Source organism: Oncorhynchus kisutch, unplaced genomic scaffold (genome assembly GCF_002021735.2).
Source record: "Oncorhynchus kisutch isolate 150728-3 unplaced genomic scaffold, Okis_V2 Okis02a-Okis13b_hom, whole genome shotgun sequence".
NCBI classification, from domain to species: domain Eukaryota; kingdom Metazoa; phylum Chordata; class Actinopteri; order Salmoniformes; family Salmonidae; genus Oncorhynchus; species Oncorhynchus kisutch.
Window position 1 is genome coordinate 5635428 of NW_022261979.1, and position 16901 is coordinate 5652328.

Sequence of the window (16901 nt, forward strand, 5' to 3'; positions counted from 1 at the left end):
CCAGGGTTCTATTCTATATTCCACAGGGTTCTATTCTATATTCCCCAGGGTTCTATTCATTATTCTATATTCCCCGGGGTTCTATTCTATATTCCCCAGGGTTCTATTCTATATTCCCCAGGGTTCTATTCATTATTCTATATTCCCCAGGGTTCTATTCTATATTCCCCAGGGTTCTATTCTATATTCCCCAGGGTTCTATTCATTATTCTATATTCCCCAGTGTTGTGTGTGGTACAACACCAACATGTATTTTTGTTTCTGCTGCTTGAAACTCAGGTGGTGGGGTGAGATGAGTGACACCTTGCCAATGGATCTGAGCTGGCCCTGGTCAAAAGTAGTGCACTGTGGGTCCTGGTCAAAAGTAGTGCACTATATAGGGACTAGCGTGCTATTTGGGAGACAACCCTGCTATTTTCCTTAACTGCTGAATTCCTCAGCTTAGTCTCAATGGGCTCTATAAGCACGGCGGTGTCATGCTACAGCACCATTGAGGGCAGAGCTGCAGAGCCGCAGAGCCACCACATCTTTCTTAATGGAGTGGGGAGAACTGTGGCGCTGCCCTGTTGCCATGGCAGCAAGCACTGCTCTTGTTGGCATTTCCCCAGCTACTGTTGACTGGCTTGCTGTTCCTTCAGAATGCTCCCTTCCACGACACAGAGACCGCTCTGCTCTGCTCTCTGAGGGAGCACAGTGAAGCTTACCGTCTCCTCTGATGTAGTGACACTTCAGATGTTTCCCAATTGGCACCCTATTCCCAATAGGCCCCTGGTCAAAAGTAGTGCACTATAAAGGGAATAGGGTGCCATTTGGAACAAAGCCTTAATCCCACTGCTGACACCAATATCTGAATCACATTATTCCTAACTAATACAAGGTGCTGCCCAATAACCACCTCTCATATATCTTCTGTCATACCTTTCTGTAGGTATCGTGATGTTGTTTCAGAAGACTTCTGGATTGGAGAAAAAGAGAACGTCTTATTTCTTTTTATATCTCGTGTGTTTTTATTCTACCTTATTATTTTTAATATTACATCGTTATTGATGACTGCATTGTTGGGTTTAGAGTTTGTTAAAAAAAGGCATTTCACTGTATTTGTGCACGTGACATTAAAACTGGAAACTGCCGGTACGGTGGTCCTTTAGGTGGTCCTAAAGTGTCACTGTATTTGTGCACGTGACATTAAAACTGGAAACTGCCAGTACGGTGGTCCTTTAGGTGGTCCTTTAGGTGGTCCTATGGGGTAAAGTGTCGGTTAAAATTCAGTTACAGTGCACATGCAAAACAATACCTTGAACCGTTTTGAGACGCTGTCCCATCCCTGGTATGAGGAGAACCGTTTTGCGACGCTGCCCCGTCCCTGGTATGAGGAGAACCGTTTTGCGACGCTGCCCCGTCCCTGGTATGAGGAGAACCGTTTTGCGACGCTGTCCCGTCCCTGGTATGAGGAGAACCGTTTTGCGACGCTGCCCCGTCCCTGGTATGAGGAGAACCGTTTTGAGACGCTGTCCCGTCCCTGGTATGAGGAGAACCGTTTTGAGACGCTGTCCCGTCCCTGGTATGAGGAGAACCGTTTTGAGACGCTGTCCCGTCCCTGGTATGAGGAGAACCGTTTTGAGACGCTGTCCCGTCCCTGGTATGAGGAGAACCGTTTTGAGACGCTGTCCCGTCCCTGGTATGAGGAGAACCGTTTTGAGACGCTGTCCCGTCCCTGGTATGAGGAGAACCGTTTTGAGACGCTGTCCCGTCCCTGGTATGAGGAGAACCGTTTTGAGACGCTGTCCCGTCCCTGGTATGAGGAGAACCGTTTTGAGACGCTGTCCCGTCCCTGGTATGAGGAGAACCGTTTTGAGACGCTGTCCCGTCCCTGGTATGAGGAGAACCGTTTTGAGACGCTGTCCCGTCCCTGGTATGAGGAGAACCGTTTTGAGACGCTGTCCCGTCCCTGGTATGAGGAGAACCGTTTTGAGACGCTGTCCCGTCCCTGGTATGAGGAGAACCGTTTTGAGACGCTGTCCCGTCCCTGGTATGAGGAGAACCGTTTTGAGACGCTGTCCCGTCCCTGGTATGAGGAGAACCGTTTTGAGACGCTGTCCCGTCCCTGGTATGAGGAGAACCGTTTTGAGACGCTGTCCCGTCCCTGGTATGAGGAGAACCGTTTTGAGACGCTGTCCCGTCCCTGGTATGAGGAGAACCGTTTTGAGACGCTGTCCCGTCCCTGGTATGAGGAGAACCGTTTTGAGACGCTGTCCCGTCCCTGGTATGAGGAGAACCGTTTTGAGACGCTGTCCCGTCCCTGGTATGAGGAGAACCGTTTTGAGACGCTGTCCCGTCCCTGGTATGAGGAGAACCGTTTTGAGACGCTGTCCCGTCCCTGGTATGAGGAGAACCGTTTTGAGACGCTGTCCCGTCCCTGGTATGAGGAGAACCGTTTTGAGACACTGTCCCGTCCCTGGTATGAGGAGAACCGTTTTGAGACACTGTCCCGTCCCTGGTATGAGGAGAACCGTTTTGAGACGCTGTCCCGTCCCTGGTATGAGGAGAATGGTTTTTCCTTGTTTTGTATTTTTTCCACAAATCATTGTTCAAATGTCATTGAATTGCTGCCATTTGAACAATGGTTAAATAATAAAAACACAACATTATTATCATCGTTATACCAGGGAAGGAACAGCATTGCAAAATTGTTTATCACAAGTGTGTTTCCTTTTGATAACAACATGTTACAACACATCACACTTTACTATTGTCTATGTAACTCCACTTCTTACTGGACTTAACAATAGTGATCACCGATTTCACCAGAATTACAAGATCGCAAAGTCACGCCCCTTGGTTGAGCAACTACAAGGACTTGTGTTACATCTAGTATAAAATGGTTAGAAGACATGGACTTGACTCCTGAACACACAGACCAGCTCCAGCATCTTGTCTGGACTCCTGATCACACAGACCAGCTCCAGCATCTTGTCTGGACTCCTGATCACACAGACCAGCTCCAGCATCTTGTCTGGACTCCTGATCACACAGACCAGTTCCAGGATCTTGTCTTGACTCCTGATCACACAGACCAGCTCCAGCATCTTGTCTTGACTCCTGATCACACAGACCAGCTCCAGCATCTTGTCTTGACTCCTGATCACACAGACCAGTTCCAGCATCTTGTCTTGACTCCTGATCACACAGACCAGCTCCAGCATCATGTCTTGACTCCTGATCACACAGACCAGCTCCAGCATCTTGTCTTGACTCCTGATCACACAGACCAGCTCCAGCATCTTGTCTTGACTCCTGATCACACAGACCAGCTCCAGCATCTTGTCTGGACTCCTGATCACACAGACCAGCTCCAGCATCTTGTCTTGACTCCTGATCACACAGACCAGCTCCAGCATCTTGTCTTGACTCCTGATCACACAGACCAGCTCCAGCATCTTGTCTTGACTCCTGATCACACAGACCAGCTCCAGCATCTTGTCTTGACTCCTGATCACACAGACCAGCTCCAGCATCTTGTCTTGACTCCTGATCACACAGACCAGCTCCAGCATCTTGTCTTGACTCCTGATCACGCAGACCAGCTCCACCATCTTGTCTTGACTCCTGATCACACAGACCAGCTCCAGCATCTTGTCTTGACTCCTGATCACACAGACCAGCTCCAGCATCTTGTCTTGACTCCTGATCACACAGACCAGCTCCAGCATCTTGTCTTGACTCCTGATCACGCAGACCAGCTCCACCATCTTGTCTTGACTCCTGATCACACAGACCAGCTCCAGCATCTTGTCTTGACTCATGATCACGCAGACAGCTCCACCATCTTGTCTTGACTCCTGATCACACAGACCAGCTCCAGCATCTTGTCTTGACTCCTGATCACACAGACCAGCTCCAGCATCTTGTCTTGACTCCTGATCACACAGACCAGCTCCAGCATCTTGTCTTGACTCCTGATCACGCAGACCAGCTCCACCATCTTGTCTTGACTCCTGATCACACAGACCAGCTCCAGCATCTTGTCTTGGCTCCTGATCACACAGACCAGCTCCAGCATCTTGTCTTGACTCCTGATCACACAGACCAGCTTGTCTTGTCTTTGGCATCATTAAACTGAAGATTAATCTTTATAAAAAATTATCTGTAATTATTATTACGTGATTAAACTACTTAATCATGTAACTGTAATTAACTAGGAAATCGGGGCACAAAGGAAAATATTCAGATTACAAAGTTATAATATTCCTAATATAACTTTCTGATATTTTAATATCTGATCAATTGGTCTTCTGATTAATGAATTATTCTTTACCTCACATTGTCACACCCTGAGCTTAGAGCTTCTTATGTCTCTATTTTGGTTTGGTCAGGGTGTGATTTGGGTGGACATTCTATGTTCCTTTTTCTATGTTTTGTATTTCTTTGTTTTGGCCGGGTATGGTTCTCAATCAGGGACAGCTGTCTATCGTTGCATCTGATTGGGAACCATACTTAGGTAGCTTTTTCCCACCATTGTTTTGTGGGTAGTTATTTTCTGTTTAGTGTTTTCTGCACCAGATAGGACTGTTTCGTTTATTTCTCTTTGTTATTTTGTTATAGTGTTCAGTTACAATAAAAAGGCATGAACACTTACCACGCTGCGCTTTGGTCCGATTCCTCTTCTTCAGACGACGACACCCGTGACACACGTTAATCTCATTCCAAACGTCCTAAATTGTTGGTTATCTGCACAAACCCAGTCTTCACTATGAGTCATCCATACATCAATCGTCTTAAAATAATTTATTTACTAACTAATTCACAGAAATGCATAACACAAACAAAGTAGATATGGTTACAAAGAAATTATAGGGGAGTGTGCCCTAGTGGGCTAAACCGGCATGGGGGCTTGTTAGACAGAGGGACTGATAAGGGCGCGAAAGATAAGAGACACTATAAAGTTGATCATTATAACAATTGAAATGCCAATCCTTTGCACATGAACGCTCACTCATTCGGGAATAATTGCAATCAATATATATATTTACGCTCAGTGTGTCGTCGGGATCTCTGTTGGAAAGTTTGTTTCTGTTGGAGAGTTTGTCCGCCCTCTCTCTCTGTCTCTCTCGTGGTTAGAATGGATAGTTCAGAGTGACGATGTTTCTGCGGTTGTCGGCTCAATGATACCGAATTCCTAGCTGCAGACTAGTAATTAATATCAAAGACTTGTTCTTATTCTGTCCGTATTGATAGTCTAAGAGTTTAACCACGTGGGATGGTTAAAAGATTCAGCAATCTACTTAAACCTTATTTCCCTCTGTGATAGAGCTACTGGTCTGGTCTCAAACCTTGGCCCTTTTGTTATCGAGGTAAGCTGGTCTGGTGATAGAAAACCCAGGTGGGGGTTTTATTCGGAACATAGAAAAGGCTGTCTCATGTCCTGTCCTGTCTGTGCCCCTGGAGGCAAAATTCCTTTGTTCACTCTATGAAAACTCACTCTATCTATACTGTCTGGCCCTGAGGCAGGATTCTCCTCCAGGAATTTACAACCTCTCTGACCACAGCAGCCTGGGTGTGGGAGACAGATGTAGGGGGATGGTGCAGAGGGAGGGGGAATAGCTTGCACATTATTAGAACATTTGAAAGGAAAAATGTTTTTCCTAATTTTCCAACGTTTGGTTTTGGAATATGTTGGGAGCTGCAAAGACGATTAAAAAAAGTATTATTATTTAACCCCTTGTTAGTAATTACTATCTTGTCTCATCGCTACAACTCCCGTACGGGCTCAGAAGAGACAAAGGTCAAAAGCCACACTGCTTCTTAACACAGCGCACCTCCAACCCAGAAGCCAGCTGCACCAATGTCAGAGGAAACACCGTGCACCTGGCCACCTTGGTTAGCGCGCACACAGGAGACAAGGATATCCCTACCTACCGGCCAAACCCTCCCTAACCCGAACGACGCTAGGCCAACCCAGAGTCGAACCCAGAGTCTCTGGTGGCACAGCTAGCACTACGATGCAGCGTCCTAGACCACTGCGCCACCCGAGAGGCCCCACATGATTTTAATCTTTAATGAACCATCAGTACTGGACAATTTGATTAATCATACCTGGGAATTAAACTTTAAATTAACCTGGGAAGTTGGTTCATCTAGGTTACTATTGTAAAGTTTAAGATGTATAATTTAATTGGAAGAACCTAGAAAAGTATGTTCAACAATTTAAATAAATAAATTGAATGAGACGATGATACCCAAGCAATTGAGATTGCTGGATTATCATAAAAGTAATGTTAGGTACTTTCACTACTATGGTACACTTTCCCCTCAGGCCACATCCATATGGGATTCCCACTGGAGGCGGGACTGATTGATTGTGCTTTGCAAAAGCAGATTTGACTGATTGATCAAATCTAATGAATAATCAAACCTGTATAGGCCATCTGGGAATTAAACTTTAAATTAACCTGAGAGCTTTGCTTCATCTAAGTTAATGTGGGAAAAAAATTCATATTGTCTCATTGTAGAAGCCCAATCAATTTGGATATTATTTAAAAGATCCACTTAAATCAGGCAATTTCACTTGTTAGTTAAATTGTATGAGACGTCGATATTCAGTCAATTGCGATTGGCTGGATATCTTAACGTGATCCAAGTTTGGATTTCCCTACTTCTTTTAAGAGATGTACTTGCGATTCTCACCACCATTGATGCAGAATGCTGAAATCAAACGGAAGTACAAAGGGCGGGACTTCCGTCGCGCAAGGCGGAGGAATTTAAACGGGACACAGGAAGAGAAAATATTGTTTCCCTTTTTTTTTAGCTTAGCATCTCGTGCAAACTAATCCTACTTTTTTCAGAAATATTACTTCCAATGACAAAATTGGGTTAATGTGAGAAGACCTTTTCGGCATACTTTGCTAGCGCCAGCGTCTTGTTACTGAAGGTAAGAGACTGATTGGGTTTCCTTCTCTTGTTGTGCTTATTGTCTGATGTTATGGGGAAGGATTATTGAATGACACCTCGCTCTACAGCTCAACAGAACCTACAGAATCTACCTGTGAATCCAGTCTAAATTCCTGTCAATCATGGTAAGTTCCTTCTATCATTGCATGTTATGTATGAGGAATTAGAAATTACTTTAAGTTATCTTATTACCCAGAGATCTAGAGGAGGGTTAATGACCTATCACCTCCACATGTTAAAATGTGTCAGTTCACTTTGCTAGTTCTTCATCTTTAATGTTTAGACGGTTTGATGAAAGGCCTATGTTTTATTGCCCTCGGTCTGCGTCTATGTATCCTGTGTGTATATTCTCTTCATTGTGGTCAGAAAGTACTGTAAATGTAGCCTACTTGGAGAATAAAGGTGATTCTGATAACATATGCTATTTTCTTCTTTCTCCCCGTGAAGAGGTCCTTGGCTGTAGCTGTAATGCTGTGTGCACTGCTGCCACTGTTCCATGCTGGCTGCTGGTTTGAACAAGCTAAACCAGGTAAAGGACAAAGATAACCAGCTGTTAACACACACACACACACACACAACCATAGGGCTCTGGGCAAAAGCAGTTGGTGTTGTACCGCACACACACACACCCCTGTACATTTATCAATTTAATAAAATAACCACTTGTACCAAATCATTATGTGATTTTAGTGTTTTATATTTGTATTTTATGACCTGTAAAGAGCATCTCATTTCATATTGTTATGCAATTATGTTTCTAATACACTTGAGTCTTGAATCTCATTGAAAAGACAACAAACATAGTGATATGTTATATTGTTTCCTTGTTTAGGCATGAGGCAGTGTCTTTACGACAAGGATGGGACGTTGCATGATATCGGGTCCCGCTGGAAGACCAGTGATTGCATGAACTGCTATTGTCAAGCCAACGGGGACATGCAATGCTGTCAGGCGTGAGTACCATACACCGCTTTTATTCTAGCACCCACTAAATGTCTGGTCAATAAAACCCTCAGCCTTCCCAGTCTGTACCACCACACTGGTCCATATAACCCTCAGCCTTCCCAGTCTGTACCACCACACTTGTCCATATAACCCTCAGCCTTCCCAGTCTGTACCACCACACTGGTCCATATAACCCTCAGCCTTCCCAGTCTGTACCACCACACTGGTCCATATAACCCTCAGCCTTCCCAGTCTGTACCACCACACTGGTCCATATAACCCTCAGCCTTCCCAGTCTGTACCACCACACTGGTCCATATAACTCTCAGCCTTCCCAGTCTGTACCACCACACTGGTCCATATAACTCTCAGCCTTCCCAGTCTGTACCACCACACTGGTCCATATAACCCTCAGCCTTCCCAGTCTGTACCACCACACTGGTCCATATAACCCTCAGCCTTCCCAGTCTGTACCACCACACTGGTCCATATAACCCTCAGCCTTCCCAGTCTGTACCACCACACTGGTCCATATAACCCTCAGCCTTCCCAGTCTGTACCACCACACTGGTCCATATAACCCTCAGCCTTCCCAGTCTGTACCACCACACTGGTCCATATAACCCTCAGCCTTCCCAGTCTGTACCACCACACTGGTCCATATAACTCTCAGCCTTCCCAGTCTGTACCACCACACTGGTCCATATAACTCTCAGCCTTCCCAGTCTGTACCACCACACTGGTCCATATAACCCTCAGCCTTCCCAGTCTGTACCACCACACTGGTCCATATAACCCTCAGCCTTCCCAGTCTGTACCACCACACTGGTCCATATAACCCTCAGCCTTCCCAGTCTGTACCACCACACTGGTCCATATAACCCTCAGCCTTCCCAGTCTGTACCACCACACTGGTCCATATAACCCTCAGCCTTCCCAGTCTGTACCACCACACTGGTCCATATAACTATCACAGTGCTCATTATTTCCATCTCTACAAGCAGCGGTTTAAGTCTTCACTGACATTTTCAACCTCTAACTGACCCAGTCTGTAATACCTACATGTTTCAAGCAGACCACCATAGTCCCTGTGCCCAAGACCGCCAAAGTAACCTGCCTAAATGACTATCGCCCTGTAGCGCTCACATCTGTAGCCATGAAGTGCTTTGAAAGGCTGGTTATGACTCACATCAACACTATCATCCCGGAAACCCTAGACCCACTCCTCTCCCTCAACATGAGCAAGACAAAAGAGCTGTTTGTGGACTACAGGAAAAGGAGGGCCGAACACGCCCCTATTCACATCAACGGGGCTGATCGTGGACTACAGGAAAAGGAGGGCCGAACACGCCCCCATTCACATCGACGGGGCTGTGGTGGAGTGGGTCGAGAGCTTCCAGTGTCCACATCACCAACAAACTATCATGGTCCAAACACACCAAGACAGTCGTGAAGACTATTCCCCCCCAGGAGATGGAAAAGATTTGGCATGGGTCCTCAGATCCTCAAATAGTTATACAGCTGCACCATCGAGAGCATCTTGACTGGCTGCATCACCGCTTGGTATGGAAACTGCTCGGCGTCTTGACTCAAATGCGCTACAGAAGGTAGTGCGTATGGCCCAGTACATCACTAGGGTCAAGCTCCCTGCCATCCAAGACCTCTATACCAGGCGGTGTCAGGTTGTTTTCAAAGACTCCAGCCACCCAAGTCATTGTCTATTCTCTCTGCTATCACACGGCAAGTGGTACCAGAATGCCAAGTCTAGGTCCAAAAGGCTCCTTAACAGCTTCTACCCCAAACCATAAGTCTCCTGAACAATTAAACACCGTTCGGGCCTCCATTTGATTCATCTATACATAGTCACTTTACCTCTACCTACATGTACAAATGACCTCAATTACCTCGACTAACCTGTACCCCGCACATTAATTCAGTACCCACTCTACATATCCTCGTTATTTTATTGTGTTACTTTTTTAAACTTTAGTTTATTTAGTAAATATTTTCTTAACTGCATTGTAAGGGCTTGTAAGGAAGCATTTCACGGTACGGTCTACATCTGTTGAATTCCAACGCACATGACAAATAATATTTGATTTGAGAATGAGTGGGTGAGTGATAGCTCATACATTGTTTTACCAAAGCATTTGCTGATGTTGATTGTTTGATTGCAGGTATTCTGAGCCCACAAGATTTCCTGATGATTGCATGATGGAGTTTGACCAAAAGGCATGTAAATACAACGTGTTCAAGAAGACCGACCGCTCCACCTCATGCCCCATCTACGGCGGTAAGGGGAAGTGATGGCTTTTCTTCCCCCGTGCTCTCAGGGAATGAAGAATGAAAGGGAAAAGTACAGTATTTGTTTTATAGATTTAATTGACATAATTGTTAGCTTAGCTCAGCCATACTGTCGGGTAACTTTCTGTTACTGTAACGATTGAAAAGCCATACTGTAATGTGTATCATTGAAGATCTGTTATCATCTGCTCTGACTGTGTCATGAGAAGAACCTGGGTTCAAATACTATCTGAACCTGTGAGCGTTTGATCTGTCCTGCCTGGAGTGCCAGATGGGCGGAGTTTGCTATTTTGGGGCAATTCTATTGGTTCACAAAGCCAGTGTTTCCTGACCCTGGACCTCAAGTACCCCCAACAGTACAAATGTTTACTGTAAACCTGGACAAGCACACTTGATTCAACTTGTTAACTAATCATAAAGCCTTCAATGAGTTGACTGAGTTGTTTGTCCAGGGCTAAAGTTTAAAATGTGTTATGTTGGGGGTACTGGAGGACCAGGGTTGGGCTGTTGGGGGTACTGGAGGACCAGGGTTGGGCTGTTGGGGGTACTGGAGGACCAGGGTTGGGCTGTTGGGGGTACTGGAGGACCAGGGTTGGGCTGTTGGGGGTACTGGAGGACCAGGGTTGGGCGTACTGGAGGACCAGGGTTGGGCTGTTGGGCGTACTGGAGGACCAGGGTTGGGCTGTTGGGCGTACTGGAGGACCAGGGTTGGGAAACACTGCATTTAGCCATGCAAGCTCAATCAATCAAGATAAAGTATTTGAAATTATTTCAAATATTATTTGAACCCAGGTCTGTTAAAGACACACAAGCTGCATAATGTACATGAGGTGTTGATATATAACCTTGAATAATAATACTGTTTATCAATGCTTTCTTATTAGTCCATAGCCATAAAGGTGGATATTGATATGCTGTTTCTCCTGTGGTTCCCGACCCACAATGCAGTTGCTTTGGATACATTTATACATACATTCATTTAATGTCAATAAATCTATGCAATCAAGGTTGTCTTGTCCTTGGGGCTTATGTGTAGAAACTCTAAAACCCTGGTCACATGACATAGGAGCTGACTTCCTCTTCCTCTGTGGTGTCACATGGAGTAGTTCACTCTGAGCAGGTTTGGTGAACATTTCCTGAATTAACTAAGGGGTCATTATTGTGTTTAACTACTACTAACTAGGGCTACCAATGGGGCCAACCACCAACCACACTCCAGTTAGCTCTACTACATGTATTTGCATCACAGGAGGTTGGTGGCACCTTAATTGGGGAGGGTAGGCTCATGGTAATGGCTGGAGTGGAATTAGTGGAATGGTATCAAATGCATCAAACAGTCCATTAGTTCTGTTCCAGCCATTATTATGAGCCTTCCTTCACTCAGCAGCCTCCTGTGATTTATACGTGAGTCACCCTGCCTGCCCCCTGTGTTTCTGACTCTGTGCTACATGTCCGGACATGTCTACAACTGGGTTTAGGGAAAATTAAAGGTAATGTCCTGCTGGGAGTAGACTGTTAAGAGGAGAATAAAAGGTGCATATATTCAGACAGGACAGGCAGTCTGGTGCATATATTCAGACAGGACAGGCAGTCTGGTGCATATATTCAGACAGGATTGGCAGTCTGGTGCATGTATTCAGACAGGACAGACCGTGTGGTGCATATATTCAGGCAGTCTGGTGCATATATTCAGACAGGACAGGCAGTCTGGTGCATATATTCAGACAGGACAGGCAGTCTGGTGCATGTATTCAGACAGGACAGACCGTGTGGTGCATATATTCAGGCAGTCTGGTGCATATATTCAGACAGGACAGACCGTGTGGTGCATATATTCAGACAGGACAGACCGTGTGGTGCATGCCCTATTAGTTATGGAGTTCTCTCAGTTCTGGGAGGAGGCGGGTCTGTCTATATGCCCTATTAGTTATGGAGTTCTCTCAGTTCCGGGAGGAGGTGGGTCTGTCTATATGCCCTATTAGTTATGGAGTTCTCTCAGTTCTGGGAGGAGGTGGGTCTGTCTAGATGCCCTATTAGTTATGGAGTTCTCTCAGTTCCGGGAGGAGGTGGGTCTGTCTATATGCCCTATTAGTTATGGAGTTCTCTCAGTTCTGGGAGGAGGTGGGTCTGTCTAGATGCCCTATTAGTGATGGAGTTCTCTCAGTTCCGGGAGGAGGCGGGTCTGTCTAGATGCCCTATTAAAGGGAAAGTTGTGTAACATGCCACAACAAAACAGCCGTGGTTCTCCTGGTGATGACAAGGTGAAAGGTGTGAAAAAGGAAATGAGAAAATGTGAAAATAAAGTATTCATGGTGATTGTGTGTATATATATATATATATGTATGTATAGAGAGAGAGATGACTAGCTAGGCCTTGAAATAGAAGAATAGCCTACGTCACAGAAAGTGTGTGGGGACAGGCTGCGTAGATACAGAACAGGGAAGGAAATGCTTGTAGACAGACCATTTTTATGTCCACAGTAACTGGTTCAACTGTGCCCGTCGTTGGCTATGGACATAGTTCCATGTTAGTTTAGAGGTCATTAAAGATCCCATTATCATAAGAGTAGGGGTGTTAACCCTGGTGTCCTGGCTACATTCCCAAATCTGGCCCTCAAACCGTCACGGTCACCTAATAATCCCCAGTTTGTCACAAGCAAAAATAAGACCGTTTGTCTCACTCACACTCACTCACTCACTCACTCACTCACACACACACACACACACACACACAAGCTCACACACCTTTCTCATGGTTACAGTGATGAATTTTCTGTGAACATCATCCACAGACTGATCCAAGCCACCCTTGTTCACATGTTGCCTTGTAAAGTCAGTACATATGTAGTTTGACCCTGCAGGAGCCATAGAAGTTGCTATTGTAGCAGCTACAGTAGACCTTTTAGTACAGCAGCGTCCCCAATGGCATCCTATTCCCTGTATACTGTAGGGCACTACTTTGGACCAGAGCACTATAGGCCTATAATGGGAAAGGCACCATTTAGGACACAGTTGTGTTTTAGTGAAAATATTCAACACTCATAACATTTGTGGCTGTGGGATGTCAGGTGTGTGTGTGTGTGTGTGTGTTAGGGTGCTGTGGAGGGTGTATGTGGGGGAGGCTAGGGGAGGCCTGGGGAGAGCTAGGGGAGGTCTGGGGGAGAGCTAGGGGAGGTCTGGGGGAGAGCTAGGGGAGGTCTGGGGTAGATCTAGGGGAGGTCTGTGGAGAGCTAGGGGAGGTCTGTGGGGAAGTCTGGGGTAGAGCTAGGGGAGGTCTGGGGGAAGGTTAGGGGAGGTCTGGGGAGAGCTAGGGGAGGTCTGGGATGGAGCTAGGGGAGGTCTGTGGAGAGCAAGGGGATGTCTGGAGGAGAGCTAGGGGAGGCCTGGGGAGAGCTAGGGGAGGTCTGGGGAGAGCTAGGGGAGGTCTGGGGGAGAGCTAGGGGAGGTCTGGGGGAGAGCTAGGGGAGGTCTGGGGGAGAGCTAGGGGAGGTCTGGGGGAGAGCTAGGGGAGGTCTGGAGGAGAGCTAGGGGAGGTCTGGGGGAGAGCTAGGGGAGGTCTGGGGTAGAGCTAGGGGAGGTCTGTGGAGAGCTAGGGGAGGTCTGTGGGGAAGTCTGGGGTAGAGCTAGGGGAGGTCTGGGGGAAGGTTAGGGGAGGTCTGGGGAGAGCTAGGGGAGGTCTGGGATGGAGCTAGGGGAGGTCTGTGGAGAGCTAGGTGAGGTCTGTGGGGAGGTCTGGGGTAGAGCTAGGGGAGGTCTGGGGGAAGGTTAGGGGAGGTCTGGGGAGGTCTGGGATAGAGCTAGGGGACGTCTGTGGAGAGCAAGGGGAGGTCTGGAGGAGAGCTAGGGGAGGCATGGGGAGAGCTAGGGGAGGTCTGGGGAGAGCTAGGGGAGGTCTGGGGGAGATCTAAAGGAGGCTTGGGGGAGAGTTAGGGGAGGTCTGGGGGAGAGCTAGGGGACGTCTGGGGTAGAGCTAGGGGAGGTCTGGGGAGAGCTAGGGGAGGTCTGGGGAGGGCTAGGGGAGGCCTGGGGAGAGCTAGGGGAGGTCTGGGGGAGAGCTAGGGAAGGTCTGGGGGAGATCTAGAGGAGGCCTGGTGGAGAGCTAGGGAAGGTCTGGGGGAGATCTAGAGGAGGCCTGGTGGAGAGCTAGGGAAGGTCTGGGGGAGATCTAGAGGAGGCCTGGTGGAGAGCTAGGGAAGGTCTGGGGTAGAGCTAGGGGAGGTCTGGGGAGAGCTAGGGGAGGTCTGGGGGAGAGCTAGGGGACGTCTGGGGGAGAGCTAGGGGAGGCCTGGGGAGAGCTAGGGGAGGTCTGGGGGAGATCTAGAGGAGGCCTGGGGGAGAGCTAGGGGAGGTCTGGGGGAGAGCTGGGGGAGAGCTAGGGGAGGTCTGGGATAGAGCTAGGGGAGGTCTGGGGTAGAGCTAGGGGAGGTCTGGGGTAGAGCTAGGGGAGGTCTGGGGAGAGCTAGGGGAGGTCTGGGGAGGGCTAGGGGAGGCCTGGGGGAGAGCTAGGGGAGGTCTGGGGTAGAGCTAGGGGAGGTCTGGGGAGAGCTAGGGGAGGCCTGGGGGAGAGCTAGGGGAGGTCTGGGGGAGAGCTAGGGGAGGTCTGGGGGAGATCTAAAGGAGGCCTGGGGGAGAGCTAGGGGAGGTCTGGGGGAGAGCTAGGGGAGGTCTGGGGTAGAGCTAGGGGAGGTCTGGGGAGAGCTAGGGGAGGCCTGGGGAGAGCTAGGGGAGGTCTGGGGAGAGCTAGGGGAGGTCTGGGGGAGAGCTAGGGGAGGTCTGGGGGAGAGCTAGGGGAGGCCTGGGGAGAGCTAGGGGAGGTCTGGGGGAGATCTAGAGGAGGTCTGGGGAGAGCTAGGGGAGGGCTAGGGGAGGCCTGGGGGAGAGCTAGGGGAGGTCTGGGGGAGAGCTAGGGGAGGTCTGGGGGAGATCTAGAGGAGGCCTGGTGGAGAGCTAGGGGAGGTCTGTGGAGAGCAAGGGGAGGTCTAGAGGAGAGCTAGGGGAGGCCTGGGGAGAGCTAGGGGAGGTCTGGGGGAGAGCTAGGGGATGTCTGGGGGAGAGCTAGGGGAGGCCTGGGGAGAGCTAGGGGAGGTCTGGGGGAGATCTAGAGGAGGCCTGGGGAGAGCTAGGGGAGGTCTGGGGGAGATCTAGAGGAGGCCTGGGGGAGAGCTAGGGGAGGTCTGGGGGAGAGCTAGGGGAGGTCTGGGGGAGAGCTAGGGGAGGTCTGGGGAGAGCTAGGGGATGTCTGGGGGAGAGCTAGGGGAGGTCTGGGGGAGAGCTAGGGGACGTCTGGGGGAGAGCTAGGGGACGTCTGGGGGAGAGCTAGGGGAGGCCTGGGGAGAGCTAGGGGAGGTCTGGGGGAGATCTAGAGGAGGTCTGGGGGAGATCTAGGGGAGGTCTGGGGAGGGCTAGGGGAGGCCTGGGGGAGAGCTAGGGGAGGTCTGGGGGAGAGCTAGGGGAGGTCTGGGGGAGATCTAGAGGAGGCCTGGTGGAGAGCTAGGGGAGGTCTATGGAGAGCAAGGGGAGGTCTGGAGGAGAGCTAGGGGAGGCCTGGGGAGAGCTAGGGGAGGTCTGGGGAGAGCTAGGGGAGGTCTGGGGGAGAGCTAGGGGAGAGCTAGGGGACGTCTGGGGGAGAGCTAGGGGAGGCCTGGGGAGAGCTAGGGGAGGTCTGGGGGAGATCTAGAGGAGGCCTGGGGGAGAGCTAGGGGAGGTCTGGGGGAGAGCTAGGGGAGGTCTGGGGGAGAGCTAGGGGAGGTCTGGGGTAGAGCTAGGGGAGGTCTGGGGAGAGCTAGGGGAGGTCTGGGGAGGGCTAGGGGAGGCCTGGGGGAGAGCTAGGGGAGGTCTGGGGGAGAGCTAGGGGAGGCCTGGGGGAGAGCTAGGGGAGGTCTGGGGGAGAGCTAGGGGAGGTCTGGGGGAGATCTAGAGGAGGCCTGGTGGAGAGCTAGGGGAGGTCTGGGGTAGAGCTAGGGGAGGTCTGGGGAGAGCTAGGGGAGGTCTGGGGAGGGCTAGGGGAGAGCTAGGGGAGGTCTGGGGGAGATCTAGAGGAGGCCTGGTGGAGAGCTAGGGGAGGTCTGTGGAGAGCAAGGGGAGGTCTGGAGGAGAGCTAGGGGAGGTCTGGGGGAGAGCTAGGGGAGGTCTGGGGGAGATCTAGAGGAGGCCTGGTGGAGAGCTAGGGGAGGTCTGGGGTAGAGCTAGGGGAGGTCTGGGGAGAGCTAGGGGAGGTCTGGGGAGGGCTAGGGGAGGCCTGGGGGAGAGCTAGGGGAGAGCTAGGGGAGGTCTGGGGGAGATCTAGAGGAGGCCTGGTGGAGAGCTAGGGGAGGTCTGGGGTAGAGCTAGGGGAGGTCTGGGGAGAGATGCCCTCTCTCTCCTTCCTCCCTCCTTTGTGTGTGAGCGTAGTCTGGTGTGTGTGTGTGTGTATATATATATATAAGTCTGTACAAGCTATTCACTTACTTTCTATCTTCCACCCATCCCTCTTTTATCCCCTCCTCCCTCTCTTCCTCCCTTCTCTCTCTGTCTCCTCCCTCTCTCCCTCTCTTCCTCCTTTCTCTCTCTGTCTCCTCCCTCTCTTCTCTCTCTGCCTCCTCCCTCTCTTCCTCCCTTCTCTCTCTGTCTCCTCCCTCTCTTCCTGCCCTCTCTCTGTCTCCTCCCTCTCTTCCTCCCTTCTCTCTGTCTCCTCCCTCTCTTCCTCCCTTCTCTCTCTCTCTCCTC

The 16901-nt window shown here is 49.6% G+C and overlaps 1 long non-coding RNA gene across 1 annotated transcript; it reads left to right on the top strand.

Moving 5' to 3' along the window:
* The first annotated feature begins 6667 nt into the window (after positions 1-6667).
* Positions 6668-11204, top strand: LOC116359304 (uncharacterized). The gene is made up of 5 exons (XR_004206660.1): positions 6668-6928; positions 7017-7073; positions 7396-7477; positions 7781-7901; positions 10071-11204. It is a non-coding gene; the product is annotated as an uncharacterized LOC116359304 (long non-coding RNA).
* The last annotated feature ends 5697 nt before the right edge of the window (positions 11205-16901 follow it).